This window comes from Mustela lutreola, chromosome 6, assembly GCF_030435805.1.
Source record: "Mustela lutreola isolate mMusLut2 chromosome 6, mMusLut2.pri, whole genome shotgun sequence".
NCBI classification, from domain to species: domain Eukaryota; kingdom Metazoa; phylum Chordata; class Mammalia; order Carnivora; family Mustelidae; genus Mustela; species Mustela lutreola.
The window spans coordinates 124,471,185-124,481,235 of record NC_081295.1 but is presented as its reverse complement, the minus strand read 5'-3'; the positions used below and the strand labels follow the sequence as shown (position 1 = coordinate 124,481,235).

The 10,051-nt window shown below is 41.2% G+C and overlaps 1 non-coding gene across 1 annotated transcript; it reads right to left on the bottom strand.

The window, feature by feature from the left end:
- Positions 1–405: 405 nt before the first annotated feature.
- On the bottom strand, positions 406–509 carry LOC131835006 (small nucleolar RNA U13). Its single transcript, XR_009355086.1, has one exon. It is a non-coding gene; the product is annotated as a small nucleolar RNA U13 (small nucleolar RNA).
- Between the last annotated feature and the right edge of the window lie 9,542 nt (positions 510–10,051).

The following is a 10,051-nucleotide window of genomic DNA, read 5'->3' as shown; positions in this document are numbered from 1 at the left end:
TGCTCTCTCGTATAACTAAATAAATCTTTTTCAAAAAATATTTTATTTGACAGAGAGAGATCACAAATAGAGAGACAGGCAGAGAGGGGGAAGCAGGCTCCCCACTGAGCAGAGAGCCCTATGTGGGGCTCTATCCCAGGACCCTGAGATCATGACCTGAGCCAAAGGCAGAGGCTTTACCCACTGAGCCACCCAGGAGCCCCTTAAACTAAATAAATCTTTTTAAAAAAAAGCCTCATTGAGTTTTTAGTTCAAAATTACCAATATGGCATATTATTTTATAACAAAATACTGCAGACTGGGTGGCTTAAACAACAGAAATTTCTCACAGTTCTGAGGGTTGGAAGTCCAACATCAAGGTGTCAGCAATGAGGTTTAATTCTGAGGCCTCTTCTTTTTTTTCCACATCAGGAAGGCAGTGTGCCAAGGTTGTAATAAGGTTTCGGAAAGGCACATGTCACACAATGGCATGAACACCCAACCGTCATTCTTGCGAACCACAAAAGGATCAGAGACCTCTTCTTTTGACTTGTAGGTGGCCACTGTCCCCCTTGGGACATATGAAAATATGGCCTTTTCTCTGTGTGTACATGAGAAGACAGAGATCCCTTGTATCTTCTCCTTTTATAAGGATACAAACCCCATCAAATTAGGGGCCCATTCTTCAGACCTCATCCCTATCCCCAAATATAGTCACATTGAAGTTTTGGGCTTCAAGAGATGAATCTTGGGGGCACACAATCTCATTCACAGCACATGGTCTACCAAGCCCTTCTTAACCCAGCCTGCTTTACCAGCTTTGTCTAAGCCCCTACCCTCACTGCCTCCATGCTTCTGTATCTCTAGTCTCTCTTGGTTCCTTTAACTTGTTCCATTCTCTGCAGCTCTGAGCCCTCCATCACCTTCCTTTCTTTCTCTGCCTGTCCTACTCCCATTTTTAGCTTTTGTAAGGAAAAATCTATCTAGCCTTGGAGCAAATAGATATGGTTTTGCCTGCTTTGGCTCTGAGTCCCCCAAGATATCACAGTCCCTGTCTTGGATCTCTTTGAGAGCTGCTTGCCTTTTTGAGAACCGAGACCTGAAGAGGACCGATTACAAAGTAGAGTGTACAACCCCCACTGGAGCCAGAGACTCGAACTCAGTCTTCCTTTATTGGTTTCCCCCTTTTGGACCTACATCTTACCCTTTCAATTTCTGCTTGGAGAGACCGCTGAACTTATTTCTGGGGAGACATGGCTCTCCCTTGCCTAGGAAGCAATAAACTCAGTTTCTCTCCTCTGCCAGCTCAGATGTCTTTGTTTTTGGTTACTTTTTTTTTTTTTTAAAGATTTTATTTATTTATTTGACAGACAGAGATCACAAGTAGGCAGAGAAAGAGGAGGAAGCAGACTCTATGCTGAGCAGAGATCCCGATGCGGGGCTCGATCCCAGGACCCTGGGATCATGACCTGAGCTGAAGGCAGAGGCTTTAACCCACTGAGCCACCCAGGTGCCCCTGTATTTTGGTTACTTTTAAGTCTCAGTTTAAATGTCCATTTCTGAGGGAGGCCTTCCCTGATACCCATCCTGTGTTTCATCCTCTGGCTCTCCATTCCTGTGGCAGCCGGTGCTCCCCCTTTTGTAAGAGTTACTACCTCATTCCTGTATTTTTCATGTCTGTCCTTCTGAGCTCCCTAGGGCAGGGGGCCTCTCTGCTTGGTTGCAGTATTCCGAGGTTATTGCAGAGCCTGGCTCCTAGCAGGTTATGAGAAACTGTTAACTTTTTAAGTAGATGCTCCATAAAATTCATTGGCTTGAGTTGTTCTCAAATAGTTTCTCAGATAGTCATATATGCATTTTGTTGTCTAAATTGGACTGAAAAAGTTTTTAAAAATTTTTATTATTTATTCAACAGAGAGATAAAGAGCACAAGTAAGCAGAGTGGCAGGCAGAGGGAGAGGGAGCAGGGAGCCTGATGTGGGGCTTGATCCCAGGACCCTGGGATCATGACCTGAGCCAAAGGCAGCCGCTTAACTGACTGAGCCACCCAGGCGCCCCTGGACTGAAATATTTTTTAAAAGATTTTATTTATTTATTTGGCAGAGAAAGAGAGAGAGTGTGCGCAAACAGGGGGAGCGGCAGGCAGAGGGAGAGGGAGAAGCAGGTTCCCTGCTGATCAGGGAGCCTGATGTGGGACTTGATCGGAGAACCTTGGGATCATGACCTGAGCTGAAGGCAGAGGCTTAACTGATTGGGCCACTCATGTGCCCCTTCATAAATGATTCTTACTGATTTTCCACAGTAACTTTCCCAAAAGACATCATATTCTGAGAAAGGATCAAATTCAAAAGAGTATGTGTGTGGCAGGACAATTCATTGTGAATTTATGGTAACAATCTCTTAAGGATAAAAAAAAAGAATAAAAGCGTTCTCCTCTCCCTCCTCTGCATAGCCAGGAGTTTGTTTCCTTGAAGTTGTGGGTTTCGTGGCCCCTTGAAGAGTTTGGCTTTTTTGAGTGTGTTTTATTTATTTATTATTATTTTTTTTATTTTTATTTTTTTCATTATGGCAAGTGTACCCTTTAATCCCCACCCTCTATTTCACCCATCCCCCCCACCTACCTCCTTTTGGTAACCATCAGTTTGTTCTCTATAATTAAGAGTCTATTTCTTGGTTTGTCCCTCTCTTTCCCTTTTTTTCCTTCCTTTGCTTGTTTGTTGTTTCTTACATTCCTCACATGAATGAGATTATATGGTAATTGTATTTTTCAGGCCGTCTTAGCATAATACTCTATTTTTATCCATGTCATTGCAAATAGTGAGATTTTTTTTAACAGCTGAATAATACTCCATTGTGTATATATATATGCACAACCTCTTCTTTGTACATTGATCTATCAATGGAACATCTGGGCTGTGTCCATAATTTGGTTATTATAAATAATCTCACAAGAAACATAGGGATGAATGTATTTCTTTGAATTCGTGTTTTTGTATTTTTGGTAAATACACAGTAGTGTGGTACTGGAACCAAGGGTAGTTCCATTTTTAACTCTTTAAGGAAATTCCATACTGTTTTCCACAATGGCTGCGCGAGTTTGCATTCACACCAACAGTGCAAGAGGGTCCCTTTTATCTGCATCCTTGCCAACACTTGTTGTTTCTTGTGTTTTTTATTTTAGCCATTCTGATGGGTGTGAAGTGTCATCGCACTGTAGTTCAGATTTGCATTTCCCTGATAATGAGTGACATTGAGCATCTTTTTATATGTCTGTTGGCCATCTGGATACCTTCTTTTTTTTTTTTTTAAGATTTATTTATTTATTTGACACAGAGAGAGAGAGAGCATGCGAGCACACGCAAGGGGAGTAGCAGGCAGAGGGAGAGGGAGAAGCAGGCTCCCCGAAGAGCAGGGAGCCCATGTGGGTCTTGATCACATGACCCTGAGACCACGACCTGAGCTGAAGGAAGATGCTTAACCGACTGAGCCACCCAGGAGGCCCTGGATGTCATCTTTAGAAACATGAGTGTTCATGTCTGCTTTTAATCGGATTATTTATTTTTCACTGTTGAGTAGTATTAGTTCTTTACATATTTTAGACACTAACCCTTTATCAGACATCATTTGCAAATACCTTCTACTCATTCAGTAGGTTGCCTTTTAGTTTTGTTGATTGATTGTTTCACTGTGCAGAAACTTTTTATTCAAATGTAGTCCCAATAGTTTATTTTTGTTTTTATTTCCCTTGCCTCAGGAGATGTATGTGTATAGGAAAATGTTGCGATGGCTGATGTGAGAGAAATTACTTCTTATGTTCTGTTCTAGGATTTTGATGGTTTCCTGTCTCACATTTAGGTCTTTAATCCATTTTGAATTTATTTTTGTGTGTGGTGAAAAAAAGTGGTCTGGGAGCACCTGGGTGGCTCAGTTAGTTAAGTGTCTGCCTGAGTTCAGTTCAGGTCCTGGGTTCAGGTCCTGGATTCAGGTCCTTCAACCCCAGTTCAGGTCCTGATCCCAGGGTCCTGGGATCTCATGGATCTCCCTGCTCTGTGGGAAGCCTTCTCCCTCTCCCTCTGCCACTCCCCCTGCTTATGCTTGCTCTCTCCCCATCTCTCTCTTTGTCAAATAAACAAGCAAAATCTTAAGAAAAAAAAAAAAAGGAAAGAAAGTGGTCCAGTTTGATTCTTTTGTATGTAGGTATCCAGTTTTCCCAACACTATTTGTTGAAGAGACTTTTCCCCCAATGGATAGTCTTTCCTCCTTTGTTGAAGATTTATTGACCATATAATTGTGGGTTTATTTCTGGGGCTTCTCTTCTATTCCATTGATCTATATATATTTTTAAAGATTTTATTTATTTATTTGACAGACAGAGATCACAAGTAGGCAGAGAGGCAGGCAGAGAGAGAGGAAGGGAAGCAGGCTCCCTGCTGAACAGAGAGCCCGACGCGGGGCTCGATCCCAGGACCCTGGGACCATGACCCGAGCCAAAGGCAGAGGTATCAACCCACTGAGCCACCCAGGTGCCCCTCCATTGATCTATTTTTATGCCAATACCATACTGTTTTAATTACTACCACTTTGTAATATAACTTGACATCTGAAATTGTGATACCTCCAGTTTTGTTTTTCTTTCTCAAAATTGCTTTGGCTGTTTAGGGTCTTTGGTGCTTCCAAACAGATTTTGGGATTGCTTCTTCTAGACCTGTGAAAAATACTGTTGGTATTTCGATAAGGATTGCATTAAGTCTGTAGGTTACTTTGGGTAGTATAGACAGTTTAAAATATATTTTATTTCATTTATTTGAGAGAGAGAGAAAGAAAGAGAGCAAGAGAGCTGGGAAAGGGACAGAGGAAGAGGGAGGAGAGGGAGAGAAACAGGCTCCCCACTGAGCAGGGAGACCAACTTGGGACTCAACACTGGGCTCAATCTCAAACCCTGAGATCATGACCTGAGCTGAAATCACAAATCGGATACTTAATATACTGAGCCACCCAGGCACCCCTGGGTACTATTGATATTTTAACATTATTTGTTTTTCCAACACATGAGTCTTTCCATTTCTTTGCATTGTCTTGAATTTCTCTCATCAGTGTTTTATAATTTCAGAGTATAGGTCTTTCACCTATTTGGTTAAATTTATTCCTAGATATTTTATTGTTTTGTTACAATTGTAAACCAGACTGTTTTGTTAATTTCACTTTCTGTTGCTTCATTCTTAATGTATAGGAATGCAACAGATTTCTGTACATTAATTATGTATCCTGCGACTTTACTGAATTCATTTATCAGTTCTAGTAGTTTTGTGGTGGAGTATTTAGGGTTTTCTATGTATAGTATCATGTCATCTGCAAATAGGGAGAATTTTACTTCTTCTTTACTATTTGGATGCCTTTTATTTATGTTGTATGATTGCTGACACTAAGACTTCTAGTACTATGTCAAATAACAGTAGTAAGAGTGGACATCCCTGTCTTGTTTCTGACTGCAAGGGAAAAGCTCTCAGTTTTCACCATTGAGTATGATTTCAGTTGTAGGTTTTTCATATAAGCCTTTACTTATTATGTTGAGGTATGTTCCCTCTAGATCTACTTTTCAGAGAAAATTTTTTTTATCATGAATGGATGTTGTATTTTGTTTAATGCTTTTCTTTTTTTGCATCTATTGAAATGGCCATATGGTTTTTGTCCTTTCTCTTATTGATATAATTTAATATGTTTGCAAATATTGAACCACCCTTACATCCTGGGAATAAATCCCACCTGATGGTGTATGATTTTTTAAAATGCATCGTTGGATTTAATTTGCTATTTTTCCCTTCATTTTTACATCTATATTCATGAGAGACATTGACCTGTAGTTCTCTTTTTCTGTGTGGTGTGTTTATCTGGTTTTGATATCAGGGTGATGCTGGTCTCATAGAATGAATTTGGAAGTTCTCCTTCCTCCTCTATTTCTTGGAATAGTTTGAGAAGAATAGAACTCTCTTTAAGACCTTGGTAGAATTCACCTGCGAAGCCATCTGGTCTTGGACATTGTTTTGGGGAAGTTTTTTGATTATTTATTCAATTTCATTGCTGGTAATTGGTCTGTTCAAAATTTTTATTTCTTCCTGCTTTTGTTTGGTAGATTATATGCTTCTAGGAATTTATACATTTCTGCTAAGTTGTCAAATTTGTTGGCATGTAGATTTTCTTTTTTTTTTTTCTTTTTTTTTTATTTTTTTTTTTTAAAGATTTTATTTATTTATTTGACAGAAATCACAAGTAGGCAGAGAGGCAGGCAGAGAGAGAGAGGAGGAAGCAGGCTCCCTGCTGAGCAGAGAGCCCGATGCGGGACTAGATCCCAGGACCCTGAGATCATGACCTGAGCCGAAGGCAGCGGCTTAACCACTGAGCCACCCAGGCGCCCGGCATGTAGATTTTCATAATATTCTGTTACCATTGTTTATATTTCTGTCTTAGTTATTATTTGTTACTTATTATTATTTGTTAGTTAACTATTTGTCAATTATAATTTGTTAGTTATTAATATTATTTGTTAGTGTTAGTTGTTATTTCTCCTATTTCATCAGTGGTTTTCTTCATTTAGGTCCTCTCCCCCTACTCCCTCTTTTTTTCTTTTCTTTTCCTTTCTGTTTTGAATGAGTCTGGCTAGAAATTTACCAATGTTGTTCATCCCTTCAAAGAACCAGCTCCTGGTTTCATTGATCTGACCTATTATTTCTGTTTTTAAGTTTCTATATCATTTATTTCTGCTCTAATCTTTATTATTTCCTTCCTTTTGCTGGGTTTAGGTTTTGTTTGTTCTTCTTTTTCTAGCTCCTTTAAGTATAAGGATTTTTGTGTATTTTAGAAGGAAAGGAAAGAATCAGTCTGAGTGGGATTCTAAAGGAAATCCATCCCAAAGTAGGCTTTAGTTTTGCAAGGTACTGGATGTCTGGTCCGAGAGGGGAGGGTGTGGAGACAGTAGCCTACCCTTTGGTTGACTCTTAGACCTCTAGGAACTCAGAGAGAAGATAGGGGATGCAGCTTCTCTAGGACATGTGGAGGTAGGTCTAGGCTTCTTCTAAAGCAGCCCCTGTGATGGAACTGGCTGCCAAGGTCCATGAGAGCTGGGCTGGGGTGCTTCGGATAGGACATTTTCAGAGCCTCAGCAAATGTCCCCAGCCCCCAGGAAAGGCTGCAAGGAAGCACTAAATTTTTACAGTGCTCCCCCACATATAATTAAAAATAAGAGAGCTATATGAAACCAAAAATAACTTAAGGATGTACTGTAGATTTATGTGACTGCTTTCATGTTCTCCTTCTCTCTCCCCATCTGCTTCCCCTGCTTTTCTTCCTCCTTCTCAAATATAAAATTATTTCCAAAGTTTTTATTTTTGTTTTTTCCCCCGTTCCTGGTTTGTGGGTGTCATGCATGGGTGATTAGGATCTGCCCAGGCTTAACTGAGAGACTTGATTTCTAATGGCCCCCACAGACCTGGACAAGGAGCAAGGCAGTGCTGACCACCATGGTCAGAGTAGGAGACTAGACTCTGTTTACTCAGGACGGCCAAGGGGGAAGTCTAAAAACTATTAGACTCTAGAATTCTAGTCTCTGTCAGTCAGGGCTAAAGCCATACTTGATATAAGTGAGTCTATAAAGACATAAGATGTGGGCACCTGGGTGGCTCAGTGGGTTAAGCCGCTGCCTTCGGCTCAGGTCATGATCTCAGGGTCCTGGGATCGAGTCCCACATCGGGCTCTCTGCTCAGCAGGGAGCCTGCTTCCTTCTCTCACTCTCTATCTGCCTGCCTCTCTGCCTACTTGTGATCTCTGTCTGTCAAATAAATAAATAAAATCTTAAAAAAAAAAAAAAAGACATAAGATGTTACCTGTGCCCCAAGAGCTGTGGTCAATTCATTCTTACCTGTTATGTGTATATAGACATACACACAAATGTTTCTAGATAGAGAAGGAACCAGTAACAGTGGTGACTTCTCAGAATAGGACTGAGTCTGCTTATTTGTTGTTTTTCTACTGAGTTTTTTAAAAAAAATTGAACAGATGTTACTTTTATAATAAAAATGTACTTCAAAAATTAAAATGACAACAACAATAAACTCTTCAGATTCCTAGTATCTTCAGATTTCAAACTACTGGGCAGATGGAGATTCCACTTTCCAAGAAGGATGCTTATGACCCAGGCCTGGGTGATGAGAGGGGGACCAGTGATGCCTTCCAGCTGTGGTGTATCCAGTGCAGCTGGAAAAGAGGCTAAATATAGACTAGGCTATGTGGTATACCAAGATGAATCAGAGCTAGTGCTAGAACATTCCTTCATTCTACCCACCTTATACCTAAGCTCTGGGCACGAGGATGTAGAAGTAAACAAAGCGAGGGTGCCTGGCGGGTTCAGTTGGTAGAGCATATGACCCCTGATCTCAGGGTGGTAAGTTCAAGCCCTTCACTGGGTGTGGAGGCTACTTAAAAAAAAAAAAAAGAAGAAGAAGAAGAAGATAAAAGAAAAAAAGTAAGCAGAGCCAACTCAGTCCTTGACCCCTAGATTTGGAGTCTAAAGGAGGTGATGTGTGGATCACACTGTTATAGCAGGACAACAGGGAGGACGAATGTGAAGCATAGGTGGGATCCTGACCTGAGCCGAAGGCAGAGGCTTAACTGACTGAGCTACCCAGGCATCCCTCTATGAATCTTTTTTCTTTATTTAAGATTTTATTTATTTATTTATTTGACACAGAGAGAGAGAGAGAGATCATAAGTGGGCAGAGCAGCAGGTAGAAAGAGAGGGGGGAAGCAGGCTCCCCGCTGAGCAGAGAGCCCCATGCAGGGCTTGATCCCAGGACCCTGAGATCACTACCTGAGGCAAAGGCAGAGACTTAACCCACAGAGCCACCCAGGTACCCCATCTTTGAATCTTTTTTTTTTTTTAAGGTTTTATTTATTTATTAGACAGAGAGAGATCACAAGTAGGCAGAGAGGCAGGCAGAGAGAGAAAGAGGAAGAGACAGGCTCTCTGCTCAGCAGGGAGCTGAGATCAAGGTGGGGCTTGATCTCAGGACCATGGGATCATGACCTGAGCTGAAGGCAGAAGTTTTAACCGACTGAGCCACCCAGGTGCCCCTCTATGAATCTTTTTAAGAAAAGATTTTATTTGTTTATTTTTTAAAAGATTATTTATTTATTTATTTATCTGAGAGAGAGTGAGGGAAAGCATGAGCAGGAGGTGGGGCAGAGGGAAAGGGAGAAGCAGACACCTTGCTGAGCAGAGAGCCGGATGTTGGACTTGATCCCTGGAGTCTGGGATCATGACCTGAGCCTAAGGCAGCTGTTTGAGGGACTGAGTCACCCAGGTGCCCCTTAAAAGATTTCATTTATTTATTTGAGAGAGTGAAAGAACAAGCTGGCAGAAGGGAGAAACAGAGGGAGAGGGAGAGAGAAATCCGAAGCCGACTCCACAATCAGCACGGAGCCTAACATGGGTTAGTTCTAAAATGTGAGATCACAACCTAAGCCAAAACCAAGAGTCAGAGGCTTAACTGAGTTAATGTTGAAAGGCTTAACCAAGTTAAGAAAGCATCTAGGAACCACATTTCTGTGAATCTTAATACATGTGAAAATTCATGTAATCAACACCACAATCAAGATATAGAACAGTTTTACTGCCCCTCAAAAATCCCTTATGTTATTGCATTGTAGTCACATCCTTCCTCCCATCTCCCACAAATCTCTTGCTAGTTTTAGTTATTCTCCATGACTATTGTTTGTCTTTTCAAAAATGTCACATAAATGGAACAATGTAGCATATAAACTTTTAAAAAAGATTTTATTTATTTGAGAGAGAAAGCGCTCTAGAGAGGGCATCGATTGTAGGGGAGAGGAACAGAGGGAGAGGGAGAAGCAGGCTCCCCGCTGAGCAGGAAGCCTGTCATCATGGGGCTCTATCCCAGGACCGTGGGATCATGACTTGAGCTGAAGGAAGATGCTTAACTGACTGAGCTACCCAGGTGCCCCTAAAAGATTTTATTTTTAAGTAATCTCTACACTTTTCACAGGTGGGTAGCCTTGAGAT